General features: G+C 54.9%; 1 protein-coding gene across 1 annotated transcript in view; it reads left to right on the plus strand.

Annotated features, from left to right (window-relative positions):
• The first annotated feature begins 6780 nt into the window (after nt 1–6780).
• Nucleotides 6781–20080, plus strand: part of DISP3 (dispatched RND transporter family member 3) — a 49824-nt gene continuing 36524 nt past the window's right edge. The window contains exon 1 of the mRNA XM_079923461.1: nt 6781–6881. The gene's annotated coding sequence lies outside the window, so the exon portion shown is untranslated. The remainder of the gene's footprint in view (nt 6882–20080) is intronic.

Raw genomic sequence — 20080 nt, forward strand, 5'->3', positions numbered from 1 at the left:
TAAGTGCCACAGCAGGGGTCTCTGAGAGTGGTATCTTAACAGGGACCAAGTTCATCGGGGAGCAGTAGAGTAGATCAGATAAATGTAGTATCTTAGTTCGAATCCTCTCCATGGCTGACTCTTTCTGTGACCTTAACCAAGTCCCTTATCCTCCCCAACTCTCAAGTTTTCCATTTGTAAGATGAGAATAAGAATGTGGTAAAGAACTTGAGCTATGGAATCAAACGGCCTAGGGTTGAGTCTTCAGTACTTACCTGCTGTGTGACCAAAAGGAGCTTATTCTCTGGGCCTCAATTTCCTCACCTGGAAAGGAGGATGATAAGAGGGCTCACCTCATGGGGTGAGTTTAAATGAAGTGACGCACATACAAGGCCTGGTACTCAATAAATGGTAGCCATTCATTATTATCGGTGGTGATGTTGTTAGCAGAATCCCTTGGTGCCCAAAATGTATTTTTTTATTTTATTTTATTTTTTTGCAGTATGCGGACTTCTCAGTGTTGTGGCCCCTCCTGTTGCGGAGCACAGGCTCCGGACACGCAGGCTCAGCGGCCATGGCTCACGGGCCCAGCCGCTCCGCGGCATGTGGGATCTTCCCGGACCGGGTCACGATCCCGTGTCCCCTGCATCGGCAGGCGGACTCTCAACCACTGCGCCACCAGGGAAGCTCCCCAAAATGTATTTTAATTGCCTGGGCACTGATGACCTGTCTACCGGCCCTTCATTCCAGCTCAAGGACCCTGGCCACAGAGTTCTCTGGCATGGAATGTTCCTTGCCCTGCCCACACTGGAGGCGCTAGAATAGGAGCTGGCACTGGGGCAGCCCATCAGAGCTGCACAGATTCCTGACTGGGAAAATGCCAGAAAAGCTCTTTCTTGCTGCCACTGCAGAGGCCCAGGTAGAGCCTGATGGTCAGTGTTAAAGCTGGCCCCAGCCAGGCTGGTAGGGGCAGGGGGAGCTGCTGACCAGCCTGTGCCAGGAAGCCGAGGCCAGAGGGATAAAAGGGCAGGAAAGGGTGGGAAGATGGGGCTGGCATTCCATGCTGAGTCATGAAAGAGCTCACACACAGGCAGGAGCATCCGGAGCCTTAGGTATTCGGGGTGCACCTGCCTATACATGACCCCACCCTCTAATGCTCGCGCAGCCCCACTGGGTGCTCAGAAACCTCCATCAGGTGTAACTGAGTTATTCCGGAGCCTCAGCACTGCTCACCCTGAGCATCACACCACCTCCAAGGGGCCAAAATGTCCTCATCCCTCTGCCCTTGCCTCAGCTACGGCTCGGGTGTTTGGAAGATGTCGTCAGCCACTAGCCGTTCTAAACATCCCCAAAGATAAGAACTGCACTGGGGACTTCTACTCAGCCTCTCCCAGGAGCTCTGCACCAGGCGGTGATCTTTTTCTTCCTGTCTTGATCGAAGGGATGTGGTTTCTTTTACTGATGCAGAACCAACAGACTCTAGGCTTAACTGTGTAACTGGTTTCATGTTCTTTTGGCAGTTCCATTACATTTACCATTGCTGCCATTCACCCTCTTGAAGAATTGGGGATTCCATACTCCCCACAGCTTCCTACCCACCCTACACTCATTCCCTCTACCCACACTCTCTTGGAAGATCATAGTTACAGGGGCTCTAGAGCTCATCTAGTCTCATGCCCTCATTTGTCAGGTTGGAACAAGAGGCCAGAGTGGAAAGGGCACCGAGACCACACTGTAAGTTGTAGCAAACCTGGGGCCAGCATCCGGGTCTCCTAACTCCCCAGCTACCTCATTCCCCATTGCCGCACACTTTCACTCCCCTGCCCAGGGACAGGGGACTCGCAGGAAGCATAGACTCTCCTTCCAGGGCTCCTTCCATATAGAACACAATAGCTGCCATTTCTTTCCAGCTCCTCTGTGCCACTAGCTGTGCTACTATGTGCTACTGTGCAGTATCTCCCTCCCTGGGGAGGTGTGGCCGCTGTGGCAGGTTTATACGTAAGGAAACGAGCTCAGAGACATGAAAGGATTTTCCCAAAACCACAGCGCTAGTACGTGACTGAGCTGGGATTTAAACGAGAACTTTTTGGGTATTTCTGACCTCTCCCTTTCAAGCCAGTTCTAACAATAAACCCGCACGGAATCTACTTAAAACCCACAACCTGGAGGTTATATTTTCTCGCTCACAATGAGACAGCCTCTGGCTAGTGCCGCACTGTCCACATCTGCGGCAGGGTCCTGCCCTTCCCTGCTAGTGCCTTAGCCCCGCTGTGTGCAATGCCCCTTGGGGTCTAACCCCTCATTGACTTTCACTCTTGAAGGCTTCTACTTGGTCTTCTCCAGGTGTTGAAGTCAGGGCAAAGCCCTCTAGAAACCTGGATGGGGAATGAGGGGACGGCGTGTTGGGAGAGGATTATGTGGCAACGTGAACGCTGATGATGCTGTAATTGGCTCCCTCTTTCCAAGCCGAGGTGTCAGCCGGCCCAGGCGCTGGGGCTAATTGTTGCAGGCAGCTAATAACTTGGATCGTATTCACTCTGGCATAAGTTGCCTGCTTCCTTGGAGGAGGCAGGCAAGGCTGGGAAAGGAGTGCAAAGCCTGCTGCTTGCGAAATTCTGGAGAGGCAGGAGTGAAGGGCTGCCACCTGCCCAGCCTCCCCCAGGCCCTGTCTGCAGCATCCCCACCCCAGCCCGGCCCCATCACCTTTCCCCAGACCTCTTTTTCTTCTCTTGAATTATTGGCCCCTCTATCCTCTTCCCCCCATAAACTCACACTCACCTCCTGAACAGAACTTCAGGGAGAACGGGGCTGGGGAGAGGAAAGACGCTGTCTTGGGAGAAGCTCGAGACTGAGGGAGGCCTGGGTCCAACCCAAACTATTCCACTGACCTGCTACACGACCTGGAGTCAGAAATTCATTCACCATGAACTTGGGCAAGTTTCCTGAGCTCTTTTGCGTCCATTATATCACATGATGAGCAATCGACCTTGAAAGTCACGGAAACAGGGATTGTTCATTCTATCTAGCATATGGCTCTCCGACTATATATAACTATATATATGACTAATTACCTAACTGTTACCTATAAATCTGTGCTCCACCTCAGCTGAAAAGATAATTGCAGGAGTATTATAGGCAGAGTTCATTATTACTCCCATTTTGCAGTTGAGGAAACTGAGTCTCAGAGAAATGAAGTGACTTGCCCAAGGTCATACAGTTAATAAACAACACGTAGAAAAATCAAACTCAGTTTCCTAAATCTAGAACTCTTTACAGCACACCCCAGTTCACTTGCCTCTGGGCATCCTGGAGAAGGTGAGATTAGAGGGAAACCTCTAATCTCTTTGTGTTGGGGCCAAACTCAGTGTGTTAGCAGACTGAAGAAGGAAACACCTATAAATATAGTTACTCTATTCCTTGATGGGGGCGATAATGGAGAAATTGCTTAATCTACTGCACTGTTAAAAATGAACACCCCATCCGTCACCATATACTCTTTCCCTTAGCTGCTTAAACATTTAGTGGGAGGACTTGATCTGCACACAGTCCCCCTCGCCAGGGGTGGGGCAAAGAAGTGAGAGGTATTATGGTCCCCTGTAGGTCACTCTTGCCCAACAGGCAAGAAGAAGAAGGGGGAGGGGGAGAAGGAGAAGCAAAAGCAGCAGCTAATATTTGTTTAGAGCTTTCCCATGGTCACATAGCTGCTAAGGAATGGAACAGAAATACGGCTTTACTGGGAGTAGTGGAATCAGATGCTGGGCTCAGAGGCTCTGCTTCAGACATGGTTGGAGAGAAAATAGAAATAAAGGGATAAGAGCTAAGGACAAAGCAGCCCTTTATAGCTCCAACTTCTTACAGAAGGCCTTTCAATTAGTCGTGAAGACAGAGAACAGGGGAAGCAGCTTATCGGCACCAAGAGGCATTTAAATCAGACCCTGGAAGAACTTCCAACAGACATCACTAGAGTGGGGGGCCAGGGGAACGTAGAATCCCATTCTCGGCAGCCCTGCAGTTGGGTGGATCATTTGACTATCGGAGTCATCTTTAATTAACACCTGGAGGGAAAGAAGGCTTCAGGGAGGGGCCCCGAGGTTGGGCAGGGATCTCTGAGTCCAGCATTCCCAGGCCCCTGTAAACAGGCATTCTCTCCTGCAGGCAAAACATGGAGTAGAGGGCAGGGGGGAGTCCGAGCATGAGGCTCTAGGAGGGGATTCTTGTGACTTTCCACACCGGCGCCAGCTTCCGCTGCCACCACCAGTTCTACTTTATGGCAGGCATATTTCAAAGGCCTAGTTCCATTTGCATTTTTAAAACCCCGCTGATGGCCTGAGAAAATTGCATGCTTCCAGTGTTCCTGGGTACCACACTCCCACCTCCTCCTTTACTCCACTGGGCCTCTGCCTCTGGACCTTCTGTTCCCAGAAGATCCCACATCAAGGGCTGACCAAACCCAGCCCCCGCTGGAGATCATCTGGAGGTCCCAGGAGGCCAGGGAGGACTCCAAGGAGGGTGTGGCCGAGGGGCCACAGCTATGACCTGCTAGACAGCATGAAGCTAGGACCCAAATCCACTAAAAATAGTTCCCAGGGAAGTGAGGGCTGTGTCCCCAGGCATGGGCTGAGGGTGACACACAGAGCACATCAGTATCGCTCCCTGTGGATTTGTCCAACTGGGAGGAACAGTGAATGAGCCCTGAAGAGCTTTGAGGAGGCTCCTGGAAGAGCCTTCAAACCAATGGAAAAGCGTAAGGCATTCGCCCGCAGAGAAAACCCTTTGCTCTCAGCTGGGCTTGGGAACACACTTTTGTGTCTCCCTTATAAACAGATCTTCTCCTGGTTCTCCCTCCTCCCACCCTCTCCCATGGTGCCACGTTCTCTGCCCTCCCTCTGGGATGTGGCAAGAGAGACTAGACGTTTGCAGGGCCGTGCTGAGTCTGTTCCTCCGTGCGCATGTGTCAGATTTGGCCTCTGATCTGGGGGCAGTCACACACGTGCTCTCCACTTCTCAGGAAAGGTCTCCTGTCTCTCTCTCCGCTCACAGCTCAGGGAGGCACCCTTCACACAGGAGCTGTCCTAAACCCTAATGTCTTCGAGGCCAGATGGGACCACTGGGAGTTCCCTGATAGATTTGGCCAGCCTGGCAGTCGTTCCCATGACGATCTTGAGTACATAGAGAGTGAGTGCCAGGGTAGGGACACCGGCTCGGGCCATTCGCTTCTGCACAGATGAGCTCTCAGTGCATCCACAATCATAAACGTCCATGTGTCCGGGTGGCAGCCAGCCACTGGGAACAGCCCCCAGGGGCTGCACACCAGAGAGACAGAGCAGGGATGGAAGGTGAGGAGCAAACAGAAGCTCCACTCAGCCCTTCTATGTTAGAGGTGCTCCCAACTCAGTTTTCCTCTTTTTTTTTTTTTTTTTTTGCGGTACGCGGGTCTCTCACTGTTGTGGCCTCTCCCGTTGCAGAGCACAGGCTCCAGACGCGCAGGCTCAGTAGCCATGGCTCACGGGCCTAGCTGCTCCGCGGCATGTGGGATCTTCCCGGACCGGGGCATGAACCCATGTCCCCCTGCATCGGCAGGTGGACTCTCAACCACCAGGGAAGCCCCAGTTTTCCTCTTTTAAAAAGAAAGGCTGCGGCATGGGTTGAGCATCCGTGTGTGGGTATGGGGCCTGGTGTTTCATTTTAGAATTCAACCGTGTTTCTATCTGCCCTGTAAGCTGGGAACTTCCTAGAGACAGGGGTTGCATTTCGACCCCCTCTCTATTTCCTCTGTTCTGCTCTCAGCACACACTGAGGATGTATCGTAAACTCCTGGCTCACCCCTCACACAACAGTAGCAATGGCCTCCCTTCGTTCTGGCTTCTATAAGTAAAACCCCTCCATCCGGCTGCTGGGGGCTGGCAACCGGTCCTCTTTCAAGGCATCCCCCTTGGCTCTCCCTGGGTGACACCAATGCTAATGTCCTCTGAGTCTTTCTCTCCTGATGGAGAGAAATGAGCCAGGCAATAATAGCCTTGGCTCCCTGGCCCCTTCTCCTTGTGGCCCGCGAACCAGGGATATAGGCAGAGCGTGTACTAAGGCTGGAGGGATGCCCGGTCCCAGGCGCTGGCATGGCTCTGGGCTCTGGTGCCAGAGAGATGAATGGAGATGGGAGGAAGGGACGGCGCCAGGAACCTGGGCTTGGCAGCTCCCTCCGGAGAAGACCTGAGGATGCCCTCCAGTGTCCAAGAGGCTGGTGACCTGCCAAGGCCGGGCGGACGGGGAGAGGAGCGCGGGCTAGGAGAGAGGTGGGAATCTAGGAAAGGGGGGGGCGGGGCAGGGGACCCTGTCAGGGCCGTTTGCAGAGGCGGGGACTGACCCACAGGGGTCGCTGCGCCCCTCGCAGTCCCCGCCCGCAGGCTTTGAGAGCCCGGCTATACCACAGCGCGGCTCTCGCAGGGGGTGCGGCGGCCACCGTGGCGCCTGGCGGCGGGCTTTGGAGACAGCAGGGAGCGGCGGAGCGCCAGCCTTCGCCGGCTACTGACTCAAAGCCGGGCGGCGCGGAGGCCGGCGGCGCCAGGGTCTGGGGGGCGGTGTGGCCCCAGAGTCTGCCCTGCACACCCCCACGCCCCGTGGTAGGAGCCCGGACCCAAACAAAGGCGGGCGGCGAATAAAAGGCGGCGGCGGCGCAGCGAGCTCCCGGTGCGCGCTGGGGAGCGAGACACACAGCTGGCTGCGCGCAGTCTGTGCGCTCTGGAGCGGAGCGGGCAACGCCGGCCTCCTGCAGCTCCGAAGAGCTTCTCCCTGCGACTCCCGCGAGGGGACAAGTCCGCACGGCAGGGTGGCCGCAGCCCTCGGCCCCCTACGGCGCGCCTCCCTCCCGCGCCCGCGGCTCAGCCAGCTCAGCTTGGCCAGCCGAGGTGAGTGCGACGGCCGCTGGGCGCCATCCGGGTCGGGGCAGGGGGATGCATTGCTCGGAGGAAGGGGGGCAAGCCCTCCGCGCCGCCCCCACCTCGGCCTGCGCGGCTCTGTATGTGAAGTTCTCCCGCTGTCCAGCCAGCCCGGGATGCGGGCCTCGGACCCTCCGGGAAAGCCGGCTGGTGGGGCGCAGAGCCCAGAGCTATAGCCCCCCGCGGCCGAGCTCCCTCCTCACCAGCTCCCCGCGGGGCCCGAGCAGCCTGGGTCTGCACCAGCCTGTTTGATGCCCACAAACGGCGAGGCTTCCGACCTCTAGTCCCCTGCTAGTCCCTGCGGATGGATGACTGATTCCGGAAAAGTTGAGCATCAGTCTGAAGCCGCTCGGGATCAGTCTCTCACGCCAGCTGGAGCTCAGGGAGGGGACTGGAAAAGATAATGACCTCCTCTCCATCCACTTTCTACCTTAGCGCACTCATGCTCTCGACTGGACCTTCCCGGAGTGCTGGGGCCCAATTAACCTGGCAACCGGTCCAACCGGGCGCGCGGGAGCTCTGGGGCGGACCGGGTAGGCTCTGGAAGCTGAGCACGAGAGGGTCTCCGGGCCCTGCTGAGAACGCTAGTGAGTGTGGAGATGGGGTGGGCAGCCAGCAGTGGTGGCGCTGAGGGTGTGGGGAAGATTCTCGGCACGAGTGGCGCCGACTCCTGGGAGCAACCCCGCCACTGGGAGAACTTTTCCAAACTCGCTGCGGGGCCCGCAGCTGGGCTAGGAAGGCGCCTCCTAGGAGGCGTCCTTTCCTCGGCCCCTCTTTGCTCCACAGTTGGCCCCAGGTTCCTCTTGAGACTGGGCGCAGGTGCCCGCCCGTCCACGCCCGGGGTCAGTTCCGCGGACAGCACCTGGAGGCGGCCTTGGAGACTCACAGCCCCCGCGCGCGTGCCCACGGGCCCAAGAGCACACAGACCCACAGTCCATGCACACACTGACACGGGTCTACCCGCAAACCACAGACCCGCAAACAATCCCCACAGACTCATAGTCCACTCACGTGATATACATCCACCCACACTCCACACAATCGGCACATGGAGGGACGATCCACACGCACGTGAACAAACACAGATCTTCCCACAAGCACCAGCAAGCCGAGCAATACCTTCCCTCAGGTCCTGCTGTCTCTGGACACCTGACTGAGCCTCAGACTTCAGAGCTCCCCTCCGGGTGGTCACAGAGATGCCCAGTGACTCACAGAGCTGCTCAGGCTCCCTCCCTCAGCCTCAGCCCTCCCCCCGCCCATGCACACACACCCTTTGAGCCAAGCAGCGGGTCACAAAGAAAACCCTCCCCCCACCCCAGTGCAGACTTGGTCAGGAACCAGGGTATGTGCCAAATGGAAGGAGTAGCCTGGCCCAGTGGAAGCGGCAAACAGAACCCCAGCCTTACAGAATCTTGGTATTGGGCTCAGAGTCCATTTTTCTCAGCTCACCACCCTCATGCCTGCTCCTCTTTCTTACTTCAGACAAAGCTCCTGCAGCCAAGGTCCACATCCGTCTCTCTGCATATCTTTGCTCGCACTTTCTGTCTCTTTGTTTCCCTGCTTGGTTCCCTCCCCCATGTTTATCTTACACACACACACACACACACACACACACACACACACACACACACACACACACACACACCTTTTGTCTTTCCCAATTCCTCTTTCCCAGCTGCCTTCACTCTCTCCCCAACTTTCCTGCAGCCCGGGTCTGATCCAGTCGGTCTTTGCTCCAATGCGGCCACAGATGACCCTTAGGGGGAGCTGACTGCATTCCCCAGCAGAATCCACGCCCCCATACATCTCTCTTTGGAAGTCTGACCTTCCTCCCCATGGGGAGCTTCTGCCCCCTCCCCGGGAAAATCTCCAGGGCCAGATGACACAGATCCCTCACAGTCTCTCCAAGGGGCCAGGATTCCTCAGTTCTGGAATCGGGGAAACTGAGCTGAGAGAGGAAGAGTCACAGAGTGATGTAGTGGAAGGAACGCTGGAGTGGAAGTGGGGAGCGGCGAGGCAGATCCTAGATTCAGCGTGGCCACAGGCTCCCAGTGTGTCCATGGGCAAATTCCCTTCTCTGAGCCTTAGGCTTCCCCATCTGTACAAGGACAGGGCTGGTGGAGGTGACCTTCAAGGGTCCCAGTTTGGCCCTAATAATGTGGGACACTGGCTTTCTCCCGAGTCTCCCGAGTCTCCTTTCTCCTGAGTGTGGGTGGGATTGAAAATTGTGATTCTAACCCCAGAGTTTATGGTACCTTTCCCCTTCCTCAGAGCACCCACCACCGGTGAAGGCATCCTGTCCCCTGAGCAATGGATGTTCAGATGATTTCCTTTATAGGACCAGAGAGGTCGAGTAATTTTCTTGAGGTCACACCACTGAAGCACCACCTCCACTGGGGCATTGATGCTGCTGTCAGCATATCCTCTGCATGAACCACTGGTTGTGCTGGTGGCAGCTTGGTGAATGAATGAGTGAGTGGAAGGGTCAAGACTAAAACCTGGGTCCCCTGACCCTCGGAATCTTGGAATTATGGTTTAAGCCCTTTTCTCTGATAGTTTAGACATGTTTCCCTTGCCTCCTCATTTCCCCTTCCACTCACCTGGTCATTCAAAGGCGGATGGAATTGTCTGAGTCCCTTCCCCCCGTTAAGGCAGACTCTGGGCTGGTTGCAAAGGACCACAGAGAAGGGCTAGCTGAGAGCAGCCTTAGAGACCATGCCTGGCGGGTAGAGGCTTGGCAGTCAACTCCAAGTCCCGAAGACTCTACCGAGTAGGCTGTCCACGGGCAGCTGGCCAGGATCTGCAGCCGGGTGGGAAGACGCTCATCGCTACCGTTTGGCTAAGCAACCACTTCTCACAACCCCACGAGCTGGGTACTGCAAAAATCACCTCTACCGATGAGCGAAGCGAGATGCTGAAAGATGAGGTGCTTTCCCTGAGGGTAATCAGCCAGCCCGCTCTCAGTCATAACAATAGGTGCCCCAGGGCTTCCCTGGGTCATATACTATTTATATGTATACAAAAATACATATATTTTGGGGCTTCCCTGGTGGCGCAGTGGTTGAGAGTCCGCCTGCCGATGCAGGGGACGCGGGTTCGTGCCCCAGTCCGGGAGGATCCCATGTGCCTGGAGCGGCTGGGTGCGTGAGCCATGGCCACTGAGCCTGCGCGTCCGGAGCCTGTGCTCCGCAATGGGAGAGGCCACGACAGTGAGAGGCCCGCGTACCACAAAAAAAAAAAAAAAAACAGGTGCCCCCCGAAGGGTGGTGGTGGCGGCAGCAGTGGTTGATAATGACGTTATTGGTATTGATCATGATGTGACCATTATGATGCTTGAAACTCAGTGATTTGCCTCTTTGGTTCCCTTCCCCCTCGTTGAAATTACTCCCCACCCGAACCTCTTATATTCTTCCCCCACCTATACTTGGAGAAACCGAGAGCTTGGACAGTGAGGCAGGGGTGTCTGATCATCTGTCACTCTTAGCCAAGGAAGAGGGCTTGTCATCTGAAATCTTCCTTCTCTTGCCCACCCTTCCCACACCTGAGCACGTCTCCAGCCAGAGAAGCCTGGAGCAGCGTCAAAGTCTGTCAGAACACCCTAGCAAGCTGGGTTCCAGATGCAAAGCCCAGGGAAAATAAGTAAAGAGGGCAGGGTTGGCCCGAAATAGAAACACGCACCAACTCACAAATATGCATGTTTTCCAAAAGTTGCATTTCACGGGCAAGACAGCGTTGCTCACGCTCCAGCTGTTCGACTAAGGCCGGAAGCAAGTATGCTGCCAGGACTGGTCCAGGGAAAGTGGCAGAGCCTCCCCCACGAGCTCACTCCCTGCCTGGCCCTGGGAGACCAGACGGCGCTCTGTTCCTCGCCAGCTGGAAGGTACACAGGTGGGAGGACTGAGATCATGTGTCTCTGGCAGTCAGAGCTCTTTGGAAATGGGCACCAAGCAAGGCTGATGGCCTTGGTTCCTCTGCCTTACAATGGGGGCAGCAGGCTTGTAATTACAATCCTGATAGTAACAGCTGTCATTTGTTGAGCACCTACTATGTGCCAGGCACCAAGCATTTACACGTGTAAATGGAAGGGGTCACTTAACCTCGCAACCATCTCATGGCATGTGGATTGTTAAATATGAGGGGAAACCAAGGTTCGGAGAAGTCAAGAGGTCTGCCCAAGGCCACACAGCTAGAAGGGGCCAAGTTGGGGTCAGATTTTCATCTGAATGAAGCAAGAGCCCCTATTTTGCCCAGTACTCTGCATTGTTTCTGCCATTCATTCATTCATTTATTCAATACTTTTTTTTTTTTTCAAGAAACCCACTTATGTGATGGTTTTCAAAAGAATGTAAATTCATCTGCCGGCTGGGCCAAGGGGAAAGGGCAGACTTTTCCATCCCAGGATCAATACTCCAGGCTTCCAGGCTGGGGCTGGAACTGGGTGTCTTACCTCTGCATCTTGGGCTGTGTCCCCAACCATGAGAGCCCAGACCTGTCTGCCTGGGGGGGTGGGCTCAGATGGGAGTCCCGCTGTGAAGCCTGGACTATGAAAAACAATTTAACTCCATAAGAGGTTAGGGCTGCGAGAGGCCTCTGCAGATGGGGAAGTTACTTCAGAGAGGGCAAGTGAGTTGCCCAGCATCACACAGCATGTTGGTGGCAGAACCTGAATCTCAGAATCCGAGGCTGGCATGCCGTGTGGCCAGGCTTGCCTCCTTGCGTATGTGGGAAGCGTCCACATGGCCCCAGTGAAGGGGATTGAACGGGTGCAGGCGGTAATCCTAACACTCCCCTTCCAAGCACAGAGGCGAGATGCAGCTGGTTTCACTGCCAAGCCCTCTCTTCCGCATCCCCCCGATATCAAGACTGACCCTGCTGACCTGCCCAGGTCCCCCCCGTTCGTCACTGTGAACAACAGCACTAACAGATACAGAACATTTGCCATGGTCCAGGCACAGTGCTAGAAGCTTGACGTGGGCTAATTGATGTAATGCCCACAGCGACCCTGCAAGGTGAGTGTGTACTTATTCCACTTTGCAATTGAAGGACCCAGGCTCGAGAGGTCGACTCACTTGCCCAAGGCCACACAGCTAGGAAAGAGGCATGTGGAGCCCCGCAGAGCCCCTGCTAGCAGGTTTACTCTGGGGGTGAGGAGGGAGAAGGTTTGGAACCAAAGCCAAGGGGACGGAGGAGCTCATGGGCAGCAGCAGCCTATTTATATCCCACCTTTAGGCCTCGTCACACTTGCTGGCATCGGTGCCAGCAGAGGCTGACCCTCTGCCAAAACCTGGAAGGAAGAAGCCCAGCGCAGGGTCCTGGGACCAGCCCCTGGGGGACGTTAGCGAAGCGTAAGGTCTGGGTATGTTTCTCCCTGAACTCAAGGGAAAGAACCCGCTAGGCATGTGGGACTCCCAGAGATGCCCTTAGTCCTGGCATCCTGCTTTCTCTTTGCTCCTCCCTCTGAGGGAACTAGACTGGGAATCTGGGCAGTTTGGAAAGGGCCGTTGGGTGGAAGATTTGAACTTGACCACTGGGAATGAGGAAGTAGTGGTGACAGTGGGAAGGACTGGCTTGGATTTTGATACCAGCAGGTACCATCCGGGTCTCTTATAGGGAGCACTCCCTGGAACTAGGGAATGCTGTCCTGGGATACAGTGTCCAGAGGCTTAAATCTCCTCTACCAGAAAAAGCCTTCTCCTTAATCCCCCATCCCACGAGTGTCTGCCTAAGCAGCCCCACTGTGCGCCAGACATGCAGAAGTGGGAAAGCCTCAGTCTCTGTCCTTGTAGAGCTCCCCAGAGTCTCCCATCCCTGCCCCAGCACCGCCTACCTGGACCAGAGGTGATGGATGGTAAGTAGTAGCTCACCCAGGTCCCCCACCAGAAGTAGAAGAGGGACCCAGGTGCCCTCTGGGGCAGGAGAACATGATCCAGGCCAGTGGTCATTTCACAGTGAGAAGGGAATTTCCTGTGGGTGGTACCTGCAGTACACTCGGGTGCCCTCCCCAGCTTGATGTCTTGGTGGCAGAGCGGGTACGGTAGGGAAGGCTCATTTCCGCCCAGCCATCTGCTCGAGGCATCCAACACACATACTAGCACCTGGACGGTGCGTCCTTTGCCAAACCTTGTTAGTAGAGGAGACGTGACTGCCCGCTGGAAGCCACTCCTGTCATGAAGGAGAATGTGGCGATCTTGTCTCAGAGGAAGGCAGCTTAAATGGGGTCGGAGTTGGAACAGCTGTGGCAAACTGGAGTTCCTGGGGTGTTTGGGGAGGAGTATGTGTTTCACCCCGCCCCCTTCCCACTGTATTGGCCTTTGCACTGTCCTGGAGGATTTCTCTTGTTCTTAGTCGAGAGGGTCTGCCGGGTGATCACCCCAATGATAACGATGATTATCATAGTGGCCAGCGTATTTTGACTGTTTACTACCTGCTAGGCACTGGGCTTAGGGCTTTATAGGTATTATCTTATTGCATCTTCATACCTGCTCTGTGAGAGAGTTACCATTATTGTTCCATTTTAAGGATGAGGAATGTGAAACACAGACTGAACAGCTTGCCAGTAAGCCGCGGAGACAGGACCCAAACCCAGGCAAGCTGGCCTCAGTGCACGGTCATGACCACCATGTGATGACTGTGGCTCGTGCTTTGGCCTTTATATCAACTTGATTTGGGTCCTTACAGATGAGTATGATTGAAATCAAACGACCCTTTGGATCCTTCAGTAATCTGGGTAATTTGTACATATGGGCTCAGTCTGCGTCCTGGTTGACAGGGTGACGTGGATTGACCGTTGGCTCCTTGACTACCAAGCCACCGAACAGATCACTTTTTGGATATCCAGATGTGGGCAACATCTGGCAGACTGGCAGGGCTTTTCTGGCTTCATCCAGAAGTTTCCCCTTTTCATCCCATGTAGACACAGCTGGGACTTGCTATACCTCTGGACACGATCGTATGTGAGAACTTTCTGTTTGAAATATTATTTGCTGGTTTTATAATATCATCTTGTGACTTCACAAAGGCAGGATGCTGGGTTTGGTTCCTCTCTGCAACCCAGGCCTGGGAGACATTCAGCTAAGCCAGAGAGAAATCAGGCTTTGATCTCTCAGCAGCCAGAAGAAAAGTAACCCCCTTCCCTTCTCCAACCAGAGAAGCTGGGAAGAGGCTGGCTGGCGAAGAGCCTTGTAGGTTAGTAGCTGCTGCATGTTCCCTGCAAGGGTTCCTGACTTGGTGACCTGGTCTTCCAGAGGCTTTGAGTGGATGATCCCAGAGTAACAGAGCCAGAAATTCGTGATAAACAGGGACGAGTCAGCCAAGAGGCACTCTTGGGCATTAATGCTCATGAGAATAGATCTGGGACGTGAAGGTTCATGGAGCCTTACGGAGGAAAGGAGCTCAAGACACCACAAAGTTAAGATAATGATGATTTAACAGAAAGTCCTTATTTTATATAGCAAGCACCAACAAGTGAATGAATGAAGACGATGAATGAATGAGTGAATGAATGCATAAACGTAGAATTGGTGAATGGGGCCGAGAGACTTTGACAGCCAGGGCCTGGATTTGGCCACACCTGACCCCAAGTACTGACAAGGCAAATGATTCTGTTCTTGTCCGCTGGAACACCCTTCAGCTCAGAGTCAGGGAGACAGAGTCTGAATCCTTGAACCTTGCCCTCTCACTGCATATCCCATCCCCACCCCGTTGTGCAGGGCCCTCTGGTCACCGGGCTCCTCTGGCTCCTGGCCGTGGCAGGGATTGGAACCCAGGAGACCGCAAAGCTGATGGAGGCTGCAGCCCCAGCACCCCGAAAAATCTGCAGCCCTCTTCACCTTCCCAGCTACTTCCCTAGCCCTAAGCCACCCCGTCTTCTCTGTTGTCACACTTCTGTGTCCTGGCTTTTTGAGGACTCCAAATGACAGAACTAGGAAATACCTGAAATCTCATTGAGTCCAGCCCTCCCATTTTACGGAAGGGCAAACTGAGGCCCAGGAAGGAAGAAAGACTAGCCCAAGGTCATGAGCAAATAGGAGACTGAGCCCTATCATCGTGGGAGGATTTGAGGGAAGCTCCTATGAGGCCTTGGAGAACACTGCATCACAGAGCAGCGTGGGGGTGGGACAGAGGGGCCCGACGTTCTGGAGCCCAGGTGGCTTCACTGGGTCTCTCCTGGCCTCTGAAGCAGGGCCAGGAGCAACAGTTCTGAGTTCCTGGGGCCTTGAATCTCCCAAGCATTTCATGGGAAAGGCAGCAGAGTTGGGGAGGGGTGCTACTTGGGGTCTGTTCTTCATCTTGGACCCTCTGCTCCGGCAGCTGAGCTCCAGCCCTCTGTTTCTGTCTCTGTAGGCAGCTACACCATCATGGAGGGTGGGCTGAGGGCCAGGGTCAGACTCACCACCCTGCCAGGGGCCTCTCTGCTGGCCCCAGCTGTGGAAGGGCTCTGAGTGCACCTCCTGGACTGACCCCTCCCTCCCAACTATACGCACCTGCACTGCCAATCAGCAGGGTAGCCAGGAAGCACTTCTCCGTGCAGGCACGGAAGGTGCGTTTCCACCCGGCCAACCAAGATGATGAAGTTGGATGTCACCCCCTGGTGCTTTTTCTCTCCTCCCTTCCCAGGAGCCAGGGTTGTGCCTGTGGCCAGAATGGCTCCTGGGGGCAGAGGCTGGGCGGGGGGATGGGGGCAACACGTGCACACACCAGTGGGGATTGGGAAGGCACTGTGGGAGTTTTCCAACACGTGAGACTCAAATAAAACCTAGTATAATGAGACGAGTACTGAGCTCATCAGAAGTCAGGTTCCAATAAATCCCTTTACTTCTTTTAGCCTCAGTTTTCTTGCTTGCAAATTGGAAATAATTCCTAAGACTAGAAAACCTACATGAAAATCACCTCCAAGCTGTAAGTTGCTACAGAGATGAAGCATCATTCAATCCCTCAGGATGAGAGGATCAAGGATAGGATCAAGGCTATGGCTTAGGGACACGAGACCCCAGCAGTCGCCAACGTCTCCTTGCTGAGCTGCTTCCATCTGGGGCTGGCCTCCTTGGCCTTCCACGAGCCCAGGCAGCAGGGGCTGGGGGAGCCCCAGGTTCTCAGAAGGGGAGATCTGTCCTAAGCCTTCTCACTTTCTTTCTGGGCAGTGAGGGTGGGGATACAGCCCCTTTCTACAGCTCCATCCCAAACCAGTCGTGGTGGCCTGTCGGTGTGTCTGAGCACTTTGCGTGTCTGCTTTTTATCTTTCAGCTTCCAATTAGCCCTTGAGCTTCGCTTTTGTGGTACGGGGCCAAGAAGAGTCTTGGAACGTCCCCAGACCCACAGATGTCGTCTGGGTACGTGGGGGGAGAGGAGGGGTAGTGGTCTCCGAAGCTTTCCTCAGCGCTAAGGACTGGCAGGTTACCACCTGCTGTGTCCCAGCGAAGCCGATGGCACCCAGCCAGCACACTTTATTTGGCTGTTCCTGCTTCTTGGCTTGATGATACATCAGGACCCAGTCTGGGTGTCCCCACCCCCATCCAGTTATATGTTAGCTTCTGAATAGGGATGAAGGGGAACCCCTCCCCTTCCTCTGCCTCCCCCTCTTGGGCAGCAGCTAACAATCAGAGGTGGAGAGTTTAGAGAGCATCTCTCCCAACCCACGGTCTGACAGATGGGGAACCACCCACCCAGAGATGTTAAGTGACTTGTTCTAGGTAACACAGTAGGCTGGTGGCAGGGCAGGTCCCTACTGCCAGCCTCCAGGGCCACTGCTGCTGCCCCAGGACCCCTCCCCCACTGACGCCTCCCGTCTCGCCCCTGATCTTGAGCTCGCAGGTGGAGCCGGCTGGGGCCGGAGAGGAGATGCAAGGGGAGTTGTTTTACATATTGGTTAATTGGGTCTCAGGGAGAGAGAAGGGCGCTGAGCTCGTCAGCCAGGAAGGAATCCCATTTGGCTTTTATGGCCATTGTCATTGGTTGTATTTTGTGGGGATCTTTTTATTTTTTATTAATCCAGCGGTCTGGGGGCTGGGGAGCTGACCGGCTGCTGGGCCCCGTGGGCCCTCCTGCTCCCACGAATTCCAGGCAGCAGCCAGGACTTGGGACTGGGGGTGGGGGAGAGGTGGTGGGAAGGGGTGGCCTGGACAGGTTGACCAAGGTATGCAGTGAGGATTTTCAGGAACCTTCTGATCCTTTGGGCGAGGGGTGTCTGGGGCCCTGGCTGAATTTCACAGGCTCTGTAAGTATCGCTGGGTTTATTAAGCTTTTTTTTATTAATATTAATTTATTTACTTTTGGCTGTGTTGGGTCTTCATTGCTGCGCGCGGGCTTTCTCTAGTTGCGGGGAGCGGAGGCTACTCTTCGTTGTGGTGCGCGGGCTTCTCATTGCGGTGGCTTCTCTTGTTGCGGAGCACGGGCTCTAGGCACACGGGCTTCAGCAGGTGCGGCACGCGGGCTCAGTAGTTGTGGCTTGTGCTCTAGAGCGCAGGCTCAGTAGTTGTGGTGCACAGGCTTAGTTGCTCCACAGCACGTGGGATCTTCCCGGACCAGGGCTCGAACCCGTGTCCCCTGCATTGGCAGGCGGATTCTTAACCACTGCGCCACCAGGGAAGTCCCCTATTAAGCTTTTATTGACTTTTTCTCAGAAATGCAAGACTGCTTGGCGGGCAGGGCTGATGGGTCTGGGCTGTGAGGCCTGAGTTGTGCAGGCGGAACAAGGTGGGGAGGGAGGGGACAAGAGTGGGTCAGTGAGTGGAATTCCCTTGGGCAGTGGAGCACAGTGGCTAAAAGGATGGGCTCTAATTCAGGCCTGCAGAGGCTCAGATCCCAGCCCCACTCCTGCTGCCTTGTAGAGCTGAGGCTGGATCAGACAAGGCGTAAACAAGTAAAGCACCAGTGACGGCACACAGCAGTGCTCGGTGGATGGGAAGCCCCTTCCGTAGGGCCTTCTATTTTCTTTCGCTGCCTGTCCCACCAGAAAGAGCTGGGTGGCAGATCTGGATGGCCTGTGTGTGTCCTTTCTCTGGACATAAAGTACTATTCCTGGCCCAAATGGCATCATTTCTCCCCTCCCCATGGCTGAAGGAAGGGGTGCTTGGAGGAGTGAGCCCTGGCCAGAAATCCAGGAGCCTGAGTCCATCCCTAGAGCCGGGGGTAGGACAAGCCTGAGGAAAGGCTGGTGTGAGCCCCAGCAAGGGGAAGGCCAAAGGCAAGGTCACCTGCTGGAGGAAGCCACTGGGAATAGGGGAGGGTGGCCAGGGCAGCAGGGTCTTTCACAGAATAGTCCTGGAGTACCTGCAAAGGAATCACCTGGGGAGGTGGTGTAAATAGATTCCTGGGCCCCATCCCCTGAGCATCTGATTGATGGGATCTAGTGTCTGGCCCAGGAGTTTGCCTTTTAACAAGTGCACCTGGTGACTGATCCGTATTAAAGTGTAAGGGCCGATGTAGCAGAGAATAGAAAAGTCAGCTCCAGCCGACTGGTAGACCTGGCCACGCGCAGGGGCCAGGTTTGGGGCTCTTCCCATCTTTGAAGCTCATCATGACCATACTAGCTGCTGTGACTCAGCTAGCAGGGTGTCACCACCCCAGTTTTCAGATCAGGAAACTGAGACTTGCCCAAGGTACCCAGTTAGTGGCAGAGCCAGGGTTTGAACCCAGGGCTGTCTCTCCCCTTCCCCCCAAAGAGCATCAGGCCCTGGTGCTCTTAATACCTGACATCCCTCTTAGTGTTTGGGGACCAGTTCTGTTCCACTGAGCCCACCAGAGAGAGAACACACAGAAAGGGGGACGCTTAGGCCGTTGTGACCATTAATGTTGGGTTCCTCTGGTGCTGGCTGGGATGTTTCCCCGGGTGATATATTGATGAGATCAAAGCTGGTTTGCCTGATATATATCGAGCTGTTGGGCTTCCGAGTCAGTGCCCACAGTTTCCTGGCCGGCTGTCAACCTGGGGAGGCCAACCGTCCTTCCTGTGATCCGTCTCCGCAGCCTGCCCTTCTCTGAGAAATGAGGCGCCTGGACGCGCTCACCACAGAGCCCCTCTCCCAGATCCCTTCCCTCTCCCACCCGACCTGGACTCCCAGTAAATAAGCCCAGACTTTCTCTCGGGGGAGAAGTGGTCGTGTACATCCCTCTTCCTGCCTTCTGTTGGCAGATTTAGCCGATAGAATGGTATTTCTTAGGGGGCAGGAGGTCTAATGGGGAGTAGGTGCAGGTGTTTGCTTCAGCTGCGGCTGTGAAGCCAGATTTCTTCAGGGCTGGGGCAGGGAGGATGGGGGTGATAGATTTAGGGTCTTCTTGTTGGGGAAAAGGCTCAGAAAGCCACCCAGCCACACTCCTTCCTCTGTGGATTTGAAGGGCATTCCCTGTCTCTGTTGCCATTTTCATCTGAGATTCTGGATAGGACTTGGGGCTTCTTGAGAGAAGAGTCCAGGAGGATCCTAGGATCCAGCTGCTGGGATGATGGGGCTCCCTGCTTCACCCCCACTTTCCCTCTGGGGAAATTATATTAGTGGGGGTCCTCCAGAGAAACAGAACCAATAGGATGTTGATTAGGTAGAGGAGAGAGAGAGAGAGAGATTGAGAAGAGTTGAGGCATCCCGACATCTGCAGCTGGCAGGCTGGGACCCAGGAGAGCTAATGGTGCAGCTCCAGTCTGTGTCCAAAGGCCTGAGATTCAGGAGAGCTGATTATGTAAGTTCCTGTCTGAAAGCCAGCAGACTCGAGACCCAGGAAGAGCCAATGTTTCAGTCTGAGTCTGAAGATTGGAAAAGACCACTGTTCCAGCTCAGGCAGTCAGCAGAAAGCGCTCCCTCTTACTCAGCCTTTTTGTTCCATTCAGGTCTTCAACTGATTGGATGAGGCCCACCCACACTAGGGGAGGCCGTCTGCTTTGCTCAGTCTGCACATCCAGAATCATGTTTGGGCAAATGTCTGGCATCCCATGGGCCAGTCAGGCTGACACACTATTAACCGTCACGTCCATGCTTTCCTTGAAGGGAAGGCCAAGCGTCCAAGGCTGGTGGAGACTTCCTTTGCATCATGCCCTGCGCTGCCTGTCACCTACTAAAAGCAGAATTGCTGAGACCTGCGTGCTTTCAGGTCTTACGGGGATGCTACAGGCTTGCTAAAGGGCAGTGGGTTTCCTCAGTGAGTATTTACATCTCAGCTCTCAAGGAACTCAAAGGCTGCTT

Source organism: Stenella coeruleoalba (genome assembly GCF_951394435.1).
Source record: "Stenella coeruleoalba genome assembly, chromosome: 1".
Lineage (NCBI taxonomy): Eukaryota > Metazoa > Chordata > Mammalia > Artiodactyla > Delphinidae > Stenella > Stenella coeruleoalba.